The sequence below is a fragment of the Aegilops tauschii genome, chromosome 7, assembly GCF_002575655.3.
Source record: "Aegilops tauschii subsp. strangulata cultivar AL8/78 chromosome 7, Aet v6.0, whole genome shotgun sequence".
Classification (NCBI taxonomy): Eukaryota; Viridiplantae; Streptophyta; class Magnoliopsida; order Poales; family Poaceae; genus Aegilops; species Aegilops tauschii.
Genome location: NC_053041.3, coordinates 242,630,514 through 242,647,938, shown reverse-complemented (window position 1 = coordinate 242,647,938; position 17,425 = coordinate 242,630,514).

Here is a 17,425-nt window from a genome sequence, read left to right as displayed (position 1 = left end):
TTCAAGTGATCAATACAATGTTTGCTAACCTTCAAAAAAATTACCACCTCTACTTCTTATATGTGAAGGCATTACTCCCCATGGGAAAGGCATATGAAACATATATAATTTCAGATTTATGACACTCAAATCATTTAACCATTTACTCATAGGATATAAGTGAAGCACACGAGTAAATGACAAACTACTCCAAAAAGATATAAGTGAAGATCAATGAATAGTTAAATAATTATGTAGCTTTGTGAAGACTCTCTCTCATTTAGGAATTTCAGATCTTGGGATATTATTCAAACAGCAAGCAAAACAAAACAAAATAAAATTACACTCCATGCAAAACACATATCATGTAGTGAATAAAAATATAGCTCCAAGTAAAGTTACCGATGAACGAAGACGAAAGAGGGGGTGCCATCCGGGGCATCCCCAAGCTTAGGCTCTTGGTTGTCCTTGAATATTACCTTGGGGTGCCTTGGGCATCCCCAAGCTTAGGCTCTTGCCACTCCTTATTCCATAGTCCATCGAATCTTTACCCAAAACTTGAAAACTTCACAACACAAAACTTAACAGAAAATCTCGTGAGCTCCGTTAGCGAAAGAAAACAAAACACCACTTCAAGGTACTGTAATGAACTCATTCTTTATTTGTATTGGTGTTAAATATACTTTATTCCAACTTCTCTATGGTTCATACCCTCCGATACTACTCATAGATTCATCAAAATAAGCAAACAACACATGAAAAACAGAATCTGTCATAAACAGAACAGTCTGTAGTAATCTGTATCAAACGTATACTTCTGGAACTCCAAAAATTCTAAACTAAATTTCTGGACCTGAGGCATTTGTCTAGTAATCATATGCAAAAAGAATCAACTAAATAGCACTCTCCAGTAAAAAGTTCTATCTATTCTCGTCAGCGCTAAAGTTTCTGTTTTTTTTACAGCAAGATCATAAAGACTTCACCCAAATCTTCCCAAAGGTTCTACTTGGCACAAACACTAATTAAAACATAAAACCACATCTAAAAAGAATCTAGATGAAATATTTATTACTAAACAGGAGCAACAAGCAAAGAACAAAAATAAAAGTGGGTTGCCTCCCAACAAGCGCTAACGTTTAACGCCCCTAGCTAGGCATGATGATTTCAATGATGCTCACATAAAAGATAAGAATTGAAACATAAAGAGAGCATCATGAAGAATATGACTAGCACATTTAAGTCTAACCCACTTCCTATGCATAGGGATTTTGTGAGCAAACAATTTATGGGAACAATAATCAACTAGCATAGGAAGGCAAAACAAGCATAACTTTAAAACTTTAAGCACATAGAGAGGAAACTTGATATTATTGCAATTCCTACAAGCATATGTTCCTCCCTCATAATAATTTTCAGTAGCATCATGAATGAATTCAACAATATAACCAGAACCTAAAGCATTTTTTTCATGATCTACCAGCATAGAATTTTTATTACTCTCCACATAAGCAAATTTCTTCTCATGAATAGTAGTGGGAGCAAACTCAACAAAATAACTATCATGTGAAGCATAATCCAATTGAAAATTAAAATCAAGATGACAAGTTTCATGGCTATCGTTATTCTTTATGGCATACGTGTCATCACAATAATCATCATAGATAGGAGGCATGCTTTCATCATAATAAATTTGCACATCAAAACTTGGGGGACTAAAAATACCATCTTCATCAAACATAGCTTCCCCAAGCTTGTGGCTTTGCATATCATTAGCATCATGGGTATTCAAAGAATTCATACTAACAACATTGCAATCATGCTCATCATTCAAATATTTAGTGCCAAACATTCTAATGCATTCTTCTTCTAGCACCTTGGCACAATTTTCCTTTCCATCATGCTCACGAAAGATATTAAAAAGATGAAGCGTATGAGGCAAACTCAATTCCATTTTATTGTAGTTTTATTTTATAGACAAAACTAGTGATAAAACAAGAAACAAAAAGATTCGATTGCAAGATCTAAAGATATACCTTCAAGCACTCACCTCCCCGGCAAAGGCGCCTGAAAAGAGCTTAGTTGACGGGGTGTGAGTGCCGCTTACCTAGCCTCCCCGGCAACGGCGCCAGAAAAGAGTTTGATGTCTACTACACAACCTTCTTCTTGTAGACGTTGTTGGGCCTCCAAGTGCAGAGGTTTGTAGGACAGTAGCAAATTTCCCTCAAGTGGATGACCTAAGGTTTATCAATCCGCGGGAGGTGTAGGTTGAAGATGGTCTCTCTCAAGCAACCATGCAACCAAATAACAAAGAGTCTCTTGTGTCCCCAACACACCCAATACAATGGTAAATTGTATAGGTGCACTAGTTCGGCGAAGAGATGGTGATACAAGTGCAATATGGGTGGTAGATATAGGTTTTTGTAATCTAAAAATATAATAACAACAAGGTAACTAATGATAAAAGTGAGCACAAACGGGATTGCAATGCTAGGAAACAAGGCCTAGGGTTCATACTTTCACTAGTGCAAGTTCTCTCAACAATAATAACATAATTGGATCATATAACTATCCATCAACATGCAGCAAAGAGTCACTCCAAAGTCACTAATAGCGGAGAACAAACGAAGAGATTATGGTAGGGTACGAAACCACCTCAAAGTTATCCTTTCTAATCGATCTATTCAAGAGTCCGTAGTAAAATAACATGAAGCTATTCTTTCCGTTCGATCTACCATAGAGTTCGTACTAGAATAACACCTTAAGACACAAATCAACCAAGACCCTAATGTAACCTAGATACTCCAATGTCACCTCAAGTATCCGTGGGTATGATTATATGATATGGATCACACAATCTCAGATTCATCTATTCAACCAACACAAAGAACTTCAAAGAGTGCCCCAAAGTTTCTATCGGAGAGTCAAGATGAAAACGTGTGCCAACCCCTATGCATAAGTTCACGAGGTCACGGAACCCGCAAGTTGATCACCAAAACATACATCAAGTGAATCACGTGATATCCCATTGTCACCACAGATAAGCACATGCAAGACATACATCAAGTGTTCTCAAATCCTTAAAGACTCAATCCGATAAGATAACTTCAAAGGGAAAACTCAATCCATTACAAGAGAGTAGAGGGGGAGAAACATCATAAGATCCAACTATAATAGCAAAGCTCGCGATACATCAAGATCGTATCACCTCAAGAACACGAGAGAGAGAGAGAGATCAAACACATAGCTACTGGTACATACCCTCAGCTCCGAGGGTGAACTACTCCCTCCTCGTCATGGAGAGCGCCGGGATAATGAAGATGGCCACCGGAGAGGGATCCCCCCTTCGGCAGGGTGCCGGAATGGGTCTAGATTGGTTTTCGGTGGCCACAGAGGCTTGCGGCCGCGGAACTCCCGATCTAGGTTTCTTTCTGGAAGTTTGGGTATATATAAGAGGTTTTGGCGTCGGGAACAAGTCAGGGGGGTCTCCGGGCTGTCCACGAGGTAGGGAGGCACGCCCAGGGGTGGGCGCGCCCCCCGCCCTCGTGGGCAGCCCGGGTTTCTTCTGGCCCAACTCTTTTACTCCATGGCCTTCTTCTGGTCCAAAAATAAGTTCCGTGAAGTTTCAGGTCAATTAGACTCCGTTTGGTTTTCCTTTTATGCGATACTCAAAAACAAGGAAAAAATAGAAACTGGCACTGGGCTCTAGGTTAATAGGTTAGTCCTAAAAATCATATAAAATGGCATATACATGCATATAAAACATCCTAGATGGATAATATAATAGCATGGAACAATCAAAAATTATAGATACGTTGGAGACGTATCAGCATCCCCAAGCTTAATTCCTGCTAGTCCTCGAGTAGGTAAATGATAAAAATAGAATTTTTGATGTGGAATGCTACCTAACATAATTATCAATGTAATCTTCTTTATTGTGGCAAGAATATTCAGATCCATAAGATTCAAGACAAAAGTTTAATATTGACATAAAAATAATAATACTTCAAGCATACTAACCAAGCAATCATGTCTTATCAAAATATCATAGCCAAAGAAAGCTCATCCCTACAAAATCATATAGTTTGGCCATGCTTCATTTTCGTCACACAAAAATGCTCTCATCATGCACAACCCCGATGACAAGCCAAGCAATTGTTTCATACTTTAGTGTTCTCAAACTTTTTCAACTTTCACGCAATACGTGAGCGTGAGCCATGGACATAGCACTATGGGTGGAATAGAATATAATGATGGGGGTTGTGTGGAGAAGACAAAAAAGGAGAAAGTCTCACATTGACGCGGCTAATCAACGGGCTAGGGAGATGCCCATCAATTGATGTCAATGCGAGGAGTAGGGATTGCCATGCAACGGATGCACTAGAGCTATAAATGTATGAAAGCTCAACAAAAGAAACTAAGTGGGTGTGCATCCAACTTGCTTGCTCACGAAGACCTAGGGCATTTGAGGAAGCCCATAGTTGGAATATACAAGACAAGTTCTATAATGAAAAATTCCCACTAGTATATGAAAGTGACAATATAAGAGACTCTCTATCATGAAGATCATGGTGCTACTTTGAAGCACAAGTGTGGAAAAAGGATAGTAGCATTGTCCCTTTTATATCTCTTTTTTATAATTTTTTATTTGGCCTTTCTTTTTTTAATTGGCCTTTTTTTTCTTTTTTTATTTGGCCTTTCTTTTTTTGGCCTGTCTCTTTTTTTGGGACAATGCTCTATTAATGATGATCATCACACTTCTATTTATTCACAACTCAAAGATTACAACTCGATACTAGAACAAAGTATGACTCTATATGAATGCCTCCGGCGATGTACCGGGATGGGCAATGACTCATGAGTGACATGTATGAAAGAATTATGAATGGTGGCTTTGCCACAAATACGATGTCAACTACATGATCATGCAAGGCAATATGGCAATGATGATGCGTGTCATAATAAACGGAACGGTGGAAAGTTGCATGGCAATATATCTCGGAATGGCTATGGAAATGCCATAATAGGTAGGTATGGTGGCTGTTTTGAGGAAGATATAAGGAGGTTTATGTGTGATAGACCGTATCATATCACGGGGGTTGGATGCACCAGCGAATTTTGCACCAACTCTCAAGGTGAGAAATGACAATGCACGGTACCGAAGAGGCTAGCAATAATGGAAGGGTGAGAGTGCGTATAATCCATGGACTCAACATTAGTCATAAAGAACTCACATACTTATTGCAAAAATCTACAAGTCATCAAAACCAAGCACTACGCGCATGCTCCTAGGGGGATAGATTGGTAGGAAAAGACCATCGCTCGTCCCCGACCGCCCCTCATAAGGATGACAATCAAAGAACACCTCATGTTTCAAATTTGTCACACAACGGTTACCATACGTGCATGCTACGGGACTTGCAAACCTCAACACAAGTATTTCTCAATTTCACAATTACTCAACTAGCACGACTCTAATATTACCACCTTCATATCTCAAAACAATCATCAAGTATCAAACTTCTCATAGTATTCAATGCACTCTATATGAAAGTTTTTATTATACCCATCTTGAATGCCCATCATACTAGGACTAGTTTTATAACCAAAGCAAATTACCATGCTGTTCTAAAAGACTCTCAAAATAATATAAGTGAAGCATGAGGGTTCATCTATTTCTTCAAAATAAAACCACCGTCGTGCTCTAAAATATATAAGTGAAGCACTAGAGCAAACGACAAACTACTCCAAAAGATATAAGTGAAGATCAATGAGTTGTCGAATAATTATGCAACTATGTGAAGACTCTCTAACATTTAAGAATTTCAGATCTTGGTATTTTATTCAAACAACAAGCAAAACAAAAGAAAATAAAATGATGCTCCAAGCAAAACACATATCATGTGGTGAATAAAAATATAGCTCCAAGTAAAGTTACCGATGAACGAAGACGAAAGAGGGGATGCCATCCAGGGCATCCCCAAGCTTAGGCTCTTGGTTGTCCTTGAATATTACCTTGGGGTGCCTTGGGCACCCCCAAGCTTAGGCTCTTGCCACTCCTTATTCCAGAGTCCATCGAATCTTTACCCAAAACTTGAAAACTTCACAACACAAAACTCAACAGAAAACTCGTAAGCTCCGTTAGTATAAGAAAATAAATCACCACTTTTGGTACTGTTGTGAACTGTAACATCCCAAAGTTTCAATTTGGAATGTTATACATTAGATCACCATTGCATATCATATTTTATTGCATTTTGGCTTGATCCTAGAAATTCTACGCAACTCAAGGACCCGCGGAGAGAGTTGGGAATTTCGTTATTTTCATATTGAGTTTTTCTCAAATTTTGAAAAGAGGATCGTTTGGTTTTAATTATTTTCTCTTCGAATATTTCTTTTATTAAAAATAAAGAGAGAGGATAAAATGACTTCCTCAAAATAAAGAAATATTGGAGATTTAATGTTAAAATCAAATAAGATTTTTATTCGGAGTTTTATTGCTATTTTATTTGAATTAGGAAAAAAATTGCGTTTTTCAAAATTACATTTTAGGACCAAATAAATGTTCACCTTGTCCGGCCTATGTTTAGAGGACAGGGAAATTTATTTCGGGATTTTTGGAGTACGTTTAGTTTTTTCTTTTTTCTTTTTCTGCTTGTCAGATTTTTTTAAAAAAGGGAAACCAACTCCGGGCCGTACCCGCGCGGGACTCCGCCTGGGGGGGCTTCATAAGCCGCAGCCCCGAGCCACCCCAAGGCCCAGCCACCGCCGAAGCCCACCGCCGCCACCCAAACCCTAACCCGCGCGCCGCTGCACCGCCACCTCGCCGCTGCACCGCCGCCGCCGCCTCGCCTCGCCGTTGTCGCCGGAGGTAGTCGCCGCCGCCATTCTCGGTTTTCGTGAGAAAACCGATCAGGTTTTTTTCGAATACCCTAGATCCGTTTTTTTAGTTTTGGTTCGGTTTTTTCGGTTTAGTTATTTAGCGGACGTTCGTCCGTACGTTCGTTTTAATGAACGGTTTTCGTCCGTTAGCCACAGATAGCGAACGCTCATTCGTTAGTCTGTTCGTCAGTTTTTCTTTTTCTCGGATTTATCGTGATTATTTTCGATCGCGATTTCTGATCCGATTTTCATTTGAGTTTATCTTTTCGCTCGTTTATTGGAATCAGGCGATTCAAGCGCCTAGAGTTTCGTCTCGAAGCCCTCTTTCTATTTAACCAACTTAAACAAGTTTTTGCTACTATAAAAATTGACTTTGGTCTAGATTAGCAAACGAAGCTTGTTTCTTTCGCAGTTTGAGTTTCGTTGTTTCGTTTGATTTGATTCTTTTTGCAAACCGGAGTTCTTAAGTTGAACTTTCTGGTTAGATCTCTTATTTGAGTTTTACCCGTGCGTTGTTGCTTGATTGCTTATTGTATGTTTGTTTGTTTGCGATAGAGTACCCGGAGTGTGAAGCGTGCTACTACGAGTCTCTAGGTTTCACGGATCATCAGCAAGGCAAGTAACACTTTGATCATACATCTTGACTTCTTGGGTTCTTTTTGTCTCAATGCTGAATCGAAGCAAATCCCGACAAGATCAAAGCGATTGAGCAAATTGAGGCACTAAGACGAGTCAAGGACGTCCTTTGCTCGCCGGCTGCGTTGCTGCTCTAAGTAGGTTCATCTCCAAATCTGCTGAGCGTGCCCTCCCCTTTTTCAAAGTTTTGAAAAAGGCGGGTCCAATGAAATGGACTCCGGAGGCAGAGGCAGCACTGCAAGATTTGAAGCGGTACCTCTCCTCCACGCCAATACTAGTCGCGCCTAAACTGCAAGAACCGCTGCTGCTATATCTCGCGGCAACGAATCAAGTGGTTAGTGCTGCACTAGTGGCACAGAGAGAATTTGAGGGAGAAGTAGTGGCAGCGGCGAAGCCATGGGACGATGGGCCGGAGCTCTCCCCCGCAGGTCCTGATGCCAGCAAGGCCGAACCCCCGGCAAAGCCCGGTCCCGGCAAGACAGAGTGTGCGCAAGTGGGCGAAAACGAACAGAAGAAGAAGGTGATGCAACACTCAGTTTATTTTGTCAGTTCCCTCTTGCAGGGGGCTAGATCAAGATATTCTAGTATACAGAAGCTACTTTTCATCCTCCTTATGGCCTCGAGAAAGCTGCGTCACTATTTCCAAGTGCATGAGATCACCGTCGTCACCCGCCTCCCTTTGCAACGAATCTTGCACAACCCGGATGCAACCGGGAGGATTGTGGAGTGGGCGTTGGAACTGTCGAGCTTTGGCCTCAAGTTTGAAAGTACTTCTACAATCAAGAGCCGAGCCTTGGCAGAGTTCATAGCAGAATGGACCTCAACGCCCAACGAAGAGATTAAAGAGATCACCCTTCCCGGCAAGGAGACGAACCGTGATTGGATTATGTACTTTGATGGAGCTTTCTCGCTGCAAGGTGCTGGTGCCGGCATGCTACTCATCGCACCCACTGGAGAGCGCCTCAAGTACGTAGTCCAGATGCACTTTCCCCGGGAAAAATCAACGAACAACACTGCATATTGCTGGTCTTAGGATCGCGGCAGACCTCGGAATCAGGAAGTTCGTCATCAGGGGTGATTCCTGGCTTGTCATCAAGCAAGTTAACAAGGATTACCAGAGTCCGTTGATGGAGGCCTATGTGGATGAAGTGAGGAAGTTGGAGGAGCGTTTTGATGGTCTACAAGCAGAGCATGTTCCCTGAGCAGAGAACAACATTGCCGACAACTTGTCGAAACGCGCTGCCCTCAAGTTGCCTGTGGAACCAGATACCTTTGTGCTTCAATTAACCCAGCCATCCGTTGAGCCATTAGCGGGACAGAACAAGTGAAGGAAGGCAGGCCCCAGCAAGTACTTTCCCGCTGAGCTACCAGGAGCCGCTGACAAGGACGTTGCCAGGTACCCCAAGCTTGCCGGGGAGCAGCAACCTCCGGCGGGGCCCCAAGCCCTAACCGTAGAGGCAGCTGCCCCTACGCCTGAAGATGAGCCTTTAGCCCTTGCCGTAGAGCCTCAGGCTCCGGCATGGGTGCAGCGCACCGTCCGTTTCCTCCGAATAGGGGAACTCCCTGACGAACAGGAAGAGGCAGAGAAAGTAGCCCGTCGGTCCAACATGTACCAGATTATGGATGATGCCTGATGTCTACTACACAACCTTCTTCTTGTAGACGTTGTTGGGCCTCCAAGTGCAGAGGTTTGTAGGACAGTAGCAAATTTCCCTCAAGTGGATGACCTAAGGTTTATCAATCCGTGGGAGGCATAGGATGAAGATGGTCTCTCTCAAACAACCCTGCAACCAAATAACAAAGAGTCTCTTGTGTCCCCAACACACCCAATACAATGGTAAATTGTATAGGTGCACTAGTTCGGCGAAGAGATGGTGATACAAGTGCAATATGGATGGCAGATATAGGTTTTTGTAATCTGAAAATATAAAAACAGCAAGGTAACTAATGATAAAAGTGAGCATAAACGGTATTGCAATGCTTTGAAACAAGGCCTAGGGTTCATACTTTCACTAGTGCAAGTTCTCTCAACAATAATAACATAATTGGATCATATAACTATCCCTCAACATGCAACAAGGAGTCACTCCAAAGTCACTTATAGCAGAGAACAAACGAAGAGATTATGGTAGGGTACGAAACCACCTCAAAGTTATTCTTTTGGATCGATCTATTCAAGAGTCCGTAGTAAAATATCATAAAGCTATTCTTTCCGTTCGATCTATCATAGAGTTCGTACTAGAATAACACCTTAAGACACAAATCAACCATAACCCTAATGTCACCGAGATACTCCAATGTCACCTCAAGTATCCGTGGGTATGATTATACGATATGCATCACACAATCTCAGATTCATGTATTCAACCAACACATAGAACTTCAAAGAGTGCCCCAAAGTTTCTACCGGAGAGTCAAGACGAAAACGTGTGCCAACCCCTATGCATAGGTTCATGGGCGGAACCCGCAAGTTGATCACCAAAACATACATCAAGTGAATCACGTGATATCCCATTGTCACCACAGATACGCACATGCAAGACATACATCAAGTGTTCTCAAATCCTTAAAGACTCAATCCGATAAGATAACTTCAAAGGGAAAACTCAATCCATTACAAGAGAGTAGAGGGGGGAAACATCATAAGATCCAACTATAATAGCAAAGCTCGTGATACATGAAGATCGTATCACCTCAAGAACACGAGAGAGAGAGAGAGATCAAACACATAGCTACTGGTACATACCCTCAGCCCCGAGGGTGAACTACTCCCTCCTCGTCATGGAGAGCGTCGGGATGATGAAGATGGCCACCGGTGAGGGATCCCCCTCCGGCAGGGTGCCGGAATAGGGTCCCGATTGGTTTTTTGTGGCTATAGAGGCTTGCGGCGGCGGAACTCCCGATCTATTCTGCTTTCTGGAGGTTTCAGTATTTATAGGATTTTTTGACGTAGGTCTCACGTCAGGGGGTCTCCGGGTTGTCCACGAGGCAGGGGCCCACGCCCAGGGAGGGTGGGCACGCCCCCCACCCTTGTGGGCAGCCCGGGACTCTTCTGGCCCAACTCTTTTGCTCCGGGGTCTTCTTTTGGTCCATAAAAAATCATCAAAAATTGGCACGTCAATTGGACTCCGTTTGGTATTCCTTTTCTGTAAAACGCAAAAACAAGGAAAAAACAGAAACTGACACTGGGCTCTCGGTTAATAGGTTAGTCCCAAAAATCATATAAAAGTGCATAGTAAAGCCCATTAAACATCCAAGATGGATAATATAATAGCATGAATACTTCATAAATTATAGATACGTTGGAGACGTATCAATGCCCTATGCAGAAGGAGACCGAACGACGTGAAATTGAAGTGCATTCCTCAGGAGGACGGAATGGAGCTGTTGGCAGAGATACATGAGGCATGTGTGGCTCCCACATAGGGTCAAGAGCCCTTGCCGGCAAAGCGTTCCGGCAAGGTTTCTTCTGGCCCACCGCTCTCGAGGATGCAACTGCACTAGTAACCAAGTGTGAAGCGTGCCAGTTCTGTTCAAAGAAGCTTCATCAACTAGCCCAAGCTCTTCAGGCAATCCCTCTTTGCTGGCCATTTTCGGTCTGGGGGCTCGATATACTGGGTCCCTTTCTCCATGCTGTCAGGGGCTTTGAGTACTTGTACGTCGCGATCGACAAGTTCACAAAGTGGCCGGAAGTGGAACCGGTGAGAAAGGTGACAGCACAATCAGCCATCAAGTTCTTCAAGGGACTAGTCTGCCATTTTGGTGTGCCAAATAGAGTCATCACCGACAACGACACGTAGTTCACGAGCCGCACCTTCATGCAGTACATCCAAGACCTCGGCGGCAAGGTTTGTTTTGCTTCTGTGCTCATCCCAGAAGTAATGGCCAGGCTGAGAGGGCGAATGCAAAAGTGTTGCGAGGCCTCAAGACCAGAACATTTGACAGGCTACACAAGTGCAGAAGGCGTTGGATTGATGAGTTGCCAACGGTTCTTTGGTCGATCAGAACGACACCAAATCGAGCCACTGGCCATACACCCTTTGCCCTGGTATACAGAGCAGAAGCAGTTCTCCCCACGAAACTCATATACGGGTCACCTCGAGTGCTCTCTTATGATGAGCTTGAGCAAGAGCAGTTGCACCAAGATGATGTGACGCTCCTTGAGGAAGATTGTCTTCAGGCTGCTGTGCGAGCTGCTCGCTACTAGCAAGGTTCACGCCCGAAGCCTTGAGGAAGGCGACCTTGTTCTTCAGCGAATCCAATCCGCCAAGAGTTCAAACAAGTTGACGCCAAAGTGGGAAGGCACTTATCAGGTAATACGAGTCACCAGGCCCGGCGCAGTCCGCCTGGAGACCGAAGATGGCATTCCGGTGAGCAATTCCTAGAATATCGAACATCTTCGCAAGTTTTACCCCTAAGGCGCGGTTGCCGGGAGCCTCGGCAACCCCCCTTTGTACTAGCCTTGCGGGCAAGGCATGTAAACCCTATGTACAAAGCCAGGCGCAGACCCCGTGTGCAGTCAAAAAAAAAACCCTTAGTATGTACAGTTTCCCGTTGATTTCCATGTTTATGTGTATACGTATATACATGCTTGTCCAGGATATTGTACTGCTTTTTGATTCCAGCAAATGTTAATGGACCGTCAAGGTTCCATGCTCCTGTCCTCTCTACTTTCCAGCCGCGGCAAGGACGCTCGATTCCGCCAAGGACCCGGCTCCGGCAAGAAGTTGGGAAGACTGCCCGGCACGGCGATCCCCGGCAAACCAAACAGATAAAGTTCACCTCTTTCCCATTCATGTTCATAACCTGTGACTTGTGCATTGGAAAACCTCGCCACTCTCTTTTAAACTCGGGTGCTCCCATCCCTAACCCGAACGCTGCTTCGGTCAGAATGGTCGTAGTAGCCTTTGCTAAAAGGAGATTGACGAGGGGCTGGACCCTTTGTTTGTAACCCGGCAGATGCGACTCTCCGACAGGCACAGAGGGAACCGGCAGGATAGCTTGCCGGGAGAACTCATTTATTTGCAGTAAAGAGGCATTTCGCCTCTGCATGGACGTGTACATGCACGGGTTCCCGGCAAGGCTGGTCTTTTTCATTGACATGCTGATACAAGTACGAATGTTACAGGACTCAGGCATGGGCTTGAGAGATTACATAATTTAGAAATTAAGATTTGGCAAGTGCCTACAAGCTAAAAGAAAGATAAGTGCCCTGTGATCACCGTTCTTGCCCCTTTCCTCCCAGGTGCGGCAGGTGAAGGCAAAGAAGAGGCGACGGGGAACGCGCTGATATCGATGGAGAGCATGGCGGGGATGGCCGTCGGCAAGGCGCGTGGCCAAGGGAGGAGGGCGATGTAGATGATGGTGCTGCCACCGATGGTCAGCCGGAGTCGGAATCGGCGTCATCCCGCCCGCTACCGTCGTCGTCGCTATCCTCCTCGTCACTGTCGCTCAAGGAGGAGATTTCGTTGTCGGTGGAGCTCTCCGCGCAGCACCCTAAGCGGGTTCCCGAGCGCCCGAAGACCTTGACGGAGAGCAGGCTGTTCTCCATTAATTTGAACTGGAGAACGTGCCCCTCTGACAGGCTATGGGAACGGGCAAAGGTCTTCCACCCACGGCACAGGTACATGATGTGAGGGGCGGGGAAGTCGATGTTGACCCGCATGCCGCCGTTCCCGCAGCCCCTCATATGCAGCCTCAAGGCCTGTGGCGGGTCAATCTCCATTACCCGAGGAAATGGGGAGGGGAGGCGGAGGTGACCGCACACTGGCTTGTACAGCCTGATGAAGAACTCGCGAGGCTGGTCTCCGACATGGCCCTCCATTGGGGGTAGAGCCGCTGGCGGAAGCGCGACCGGTGCGCCGCCCTGTCCTCCTCTCCCCCGAGCGCCACGGAGGCCTCAGCCTTGCCCCTCCCTCTTCCTCTCACGACGCGCTCCGCTGCCATGAGCTCCAGAGGAGGGGGGACATGCTGTCGAGCAGAAGCCCTCATCATCGCCACTGGAGCGCCAGCGCGCCCTCTCACTATGGCGAATGGAAGAAAGGGATCAACCAGGAAGGAGATGAACGTAGAAGGATACTGTCCCTCTCCCTTTTTTATAGAGGGGCAGGGCCGGGGCTCGGCCCCCCAACCTAAGGGCGTCCGCCCCACTCGACCAATCCAGCCACCAGAGGCACAGGGAATCAGGACCGACCCGCTTCAATCAGCAATGCCCAGCTTCCTGCCTCGGTGTTAATGCCCGGCCCTCCGTATCCGCCACCTACCCTCCCTGAGGCATGGGGGACACGTGGCAGGTGAGCCGGAATTAAGAGGACAAGTGGAACGACCGTTTCCCGCCCCGTGATCGTGGGGCGTAGGCGCCATCAAGGCCACGACCCGAGTCCACTTTGTAAATGAGCGGCGCTCCTGCGGCTTCCTCTTTTTTATGGGGAAGACACGAGCCACCTCTTTACTATTCACCGCAAGGTGACGCAAACGTGCTGCGACCGTTCCACGCACGACCCCCAGGCCATGCACTCAACGCGAATCGTGGGAAGCACAACTGGCGAAGAAATTACCGTGGTTAAAACTCTGCCACGGTGCCCGCGCACCGTTCTGGGCCTGGCCCAACAACGCTTCGCGCTTATGTGTGGCCCAAGCCCGGGGGCTCCCGTCTGTGTACAAAAGTAGGGGCCTTTCTGTACCCCTTTACTTGTGCACGGGCAGTCGTAGCCACACCTGCGGCCATGCTTGGCGGGGCAGAGGAAGGAAAGGTACGAGATTGCCAAGGCAGCACCCAAGCCAGAGGCATGAAGAGCAAAGGGGCAAGATGGACTTCCCCCGGCAACACCCTTGCTGGGGCGGACTACATAGCCCCGGCAAGAGCCTTGCCGGGGTGACTTGCCCAACACCAGCAAGGCCGCCACCCTTGAGCCTGAGAGTTCTGACACCATCAACAACGTCGAAACCACACAGGGGCGCCTGCGTGGTGGCATGCAGATCTTTGTGAAGACCAAAGGCCTGCGAGTCTACATAAGAACCAGAAGACGATTGCCGGGGACGGCCGCGAGGCCCCGGCAAGACCCTTGCAGGGGGCATCTGCGGGGCCGCGGCCAGGCCCGCACCTACCAAAGTTTCGCTGCCCCGCGGACGTTCCGACGCGGCAACCAGCCCGCCAACTAGGCAAGCGCCTGCGTGGCAGCATGCAGCTTCTAGGCCAACTAGTCAAGCACCAGCGTGGTGGCATGCAGATCTTCGTGAAGGCCTTGACACCGCAAAAGCACAACAACCAGCCAGCCAACATGGCGCTGCATGCCTCGTCGGCTTGGACGCGCGTCAAAGCAAGGCGAGGCGGCGACGGATGGGACGAGCTCTGTTGCCGTCCCCGATAAAGCAAGAGGGCACGTAGGCAGCGCATTAAATGCGTTTGTCCTATGGTGTCAGGCGATAAACTTGTACACTGTAGATACTTTCCACCTCCTGTGTGCCACGGTGGCGACCCCTTTGACATATAAAAGGAGGCCCGAGGCGTACTGTGGAAGGATTCGGACTTTTTGGATTGGGCACACATAGTAGCTAGTCCAAGAATTGAAGAACACAAGATAAACACAGACAAGCAGGACTAGGGTTTTATGCATCATTTGCGGCACGAACCTGGGTAAAAATCCCCTCGCGTTGATCGCTAGACCCGCTCTTTGCGCAGCTCTTTGCCCCCGCCAACCGTAGCAGGGGTCCTCGGGATCCCATAGGTGTCGTTTTCCCCGACAGGGACTTATAGTTTCGCCTCCCAACCTTTTACCTCAAGGGTAATGTCAACAATAATACTTTATGAAAACCTACATCCAAGTGGATATATATATATATATATATATATATATATATATATATATATATATCCGGATCTCTCCAACACATAGAGCTTCCCAAAGGAAAAAGTGTAAAAGGGAAAGGTGATGATTGATAACCCACATGTCTAGGGGATTGCAACAGTTTTCGAGGGTAGAGTATTCAACCCAAATTTATAGATTCGACACAAGGGGAGCCAAAGAATATTTGAAGGTATTAGCAGCTGAGTTGTCAATTCAACCACACCTGGAGATTAATTATCTGCAGAAAGTAATCAGTAGCACAGTAATATGATAGTTTTCATAATAGTAGCAGCAACAACGGTAACAGTAACAGTGATAGCAGTAATTTTGTAGCAAGTGTAACAATGATGATAGTAGTAGTAACTTAGCAGAAACAATATAAGATAAATTCGTAGGCATTGGATTGGTGACTTGTTGGATGATATTCATCATGAGACAGTTATACCTTAGGGCGATACGGCACTAGCTCCACTTCATCAATATAATGTAGGCATGTATTCCGTAAATAGTCATACATGCTTATGGAAAGAACTTGGATGACATCTTTTGTCTTACCCTCCCGTGGCAGCGGGGTCCATATTGGAAACTAAGGGATATTAAGGCCTCCTTTTAATAGAGAACCGGAACAAAGCATTAACACATAGTGAATACATGAACTCCTCAAACTACGATCATCACCGGGAGTGGGCCTGACTATTGTCACTCCAGGGTTGCCGGACCATAACACGTAGTAGGTGACTATAACTTGCAAGATCGGATCTTAAACATGGATATAATTATGATAACATAAACGGTTCAGATCTGAGTTCATGGCACCCAGGCCCAAAGTGACAAGCATTAAGCATAGCAAAGTCATGGCAACATCAATCTAAGAACATAGTGGATACTAGGGATCAAGCCCTAAGAAAACTAACTCGATTACATGATGAATCTCATCCAACTCCTCACCGACCAGCGAGCCTACGAAGGAATTACTCACTCCCGGTGGGGAGCATCATGGAATTGGCGATGGAGAAGGGTTGGTGATGATGAAGAACGGAGATCCCCCTCTCCGAAGCCCCAAACGGACTCCAGATCTAGCCTCTCGATGAAGAACAGGAGGTGACAGCGGCTCCGTCTTGTGGATCACGATAATTCTTTCTCCCTGATTTTTTCTGGAAAAATAGGATTTTATAGCGTCGGTTTCAGGGTCTGCGGGGCCACCAGGTTGGGACAACCCACCTGGGCGTGCCAGGAGAGGGGGCACGCCCTGGTGGGTTGTGCCCACCGAGGGGCCCCTCTCCGGTAGGTATTGGCTCCAGAAATTCTTATATATTATATAAAAACTAGTAGGGCGACCCGCGCATTTGCGCGGCTAGAAATGACATATATTTTTATTTGTGCTTTTTACCTATCTTCTTTCCTTTTAGTTGTCATAATTTATAGGAAGGTACATCAACATGCAAAAGACTCGGAAAATACATGCAAATGTGGTTAAATTTTGCTAGAAAAAATATTACCATCATTTAATTAAAGTGGTAGGTAAAGACTTGGAAGATCAAGTGAATCAGTGTATGTGTCTCACTATGCAAGAAAGATTTAGTAGTAACCTCTAGCTTTCATTGCTCTATGTTTTTCTCACCGCTCAAAATTTATATTTGCCCCTAATATATTTGCAAGATATTTCAGTGAGAAAATATTAACATGATTACTTGTACCTGTATTTTGTTATCTACTTCATGAAAATACTAAAATCTTCTCTCACTCGTGCTCATCAAAGCATGTTACTTTTGAAGGTACCAATTTCTTTTGCATTTAATTATAATGTGAAGAAAAACAAAAATAGTCATTACATACTTGACATAAACCGATACTTCCCTTTTCACTACAAATATTCTCTATTATTTACTCACATTTTATCTCTTTTTTTCTCCTCCTATATCCATCCTTGCGGCCCAAGCTATATGTTCGTCAGTGCATTAGAAACTATATAACAACGAAAATGTGCACCCCTAGGAATCAAGTTAGATTTCGGTGGGAAATCTGTGTTGAATTGTGTTATTGTTGCCAAACACATCCATATAATTCCATACTAATCTTTGTAC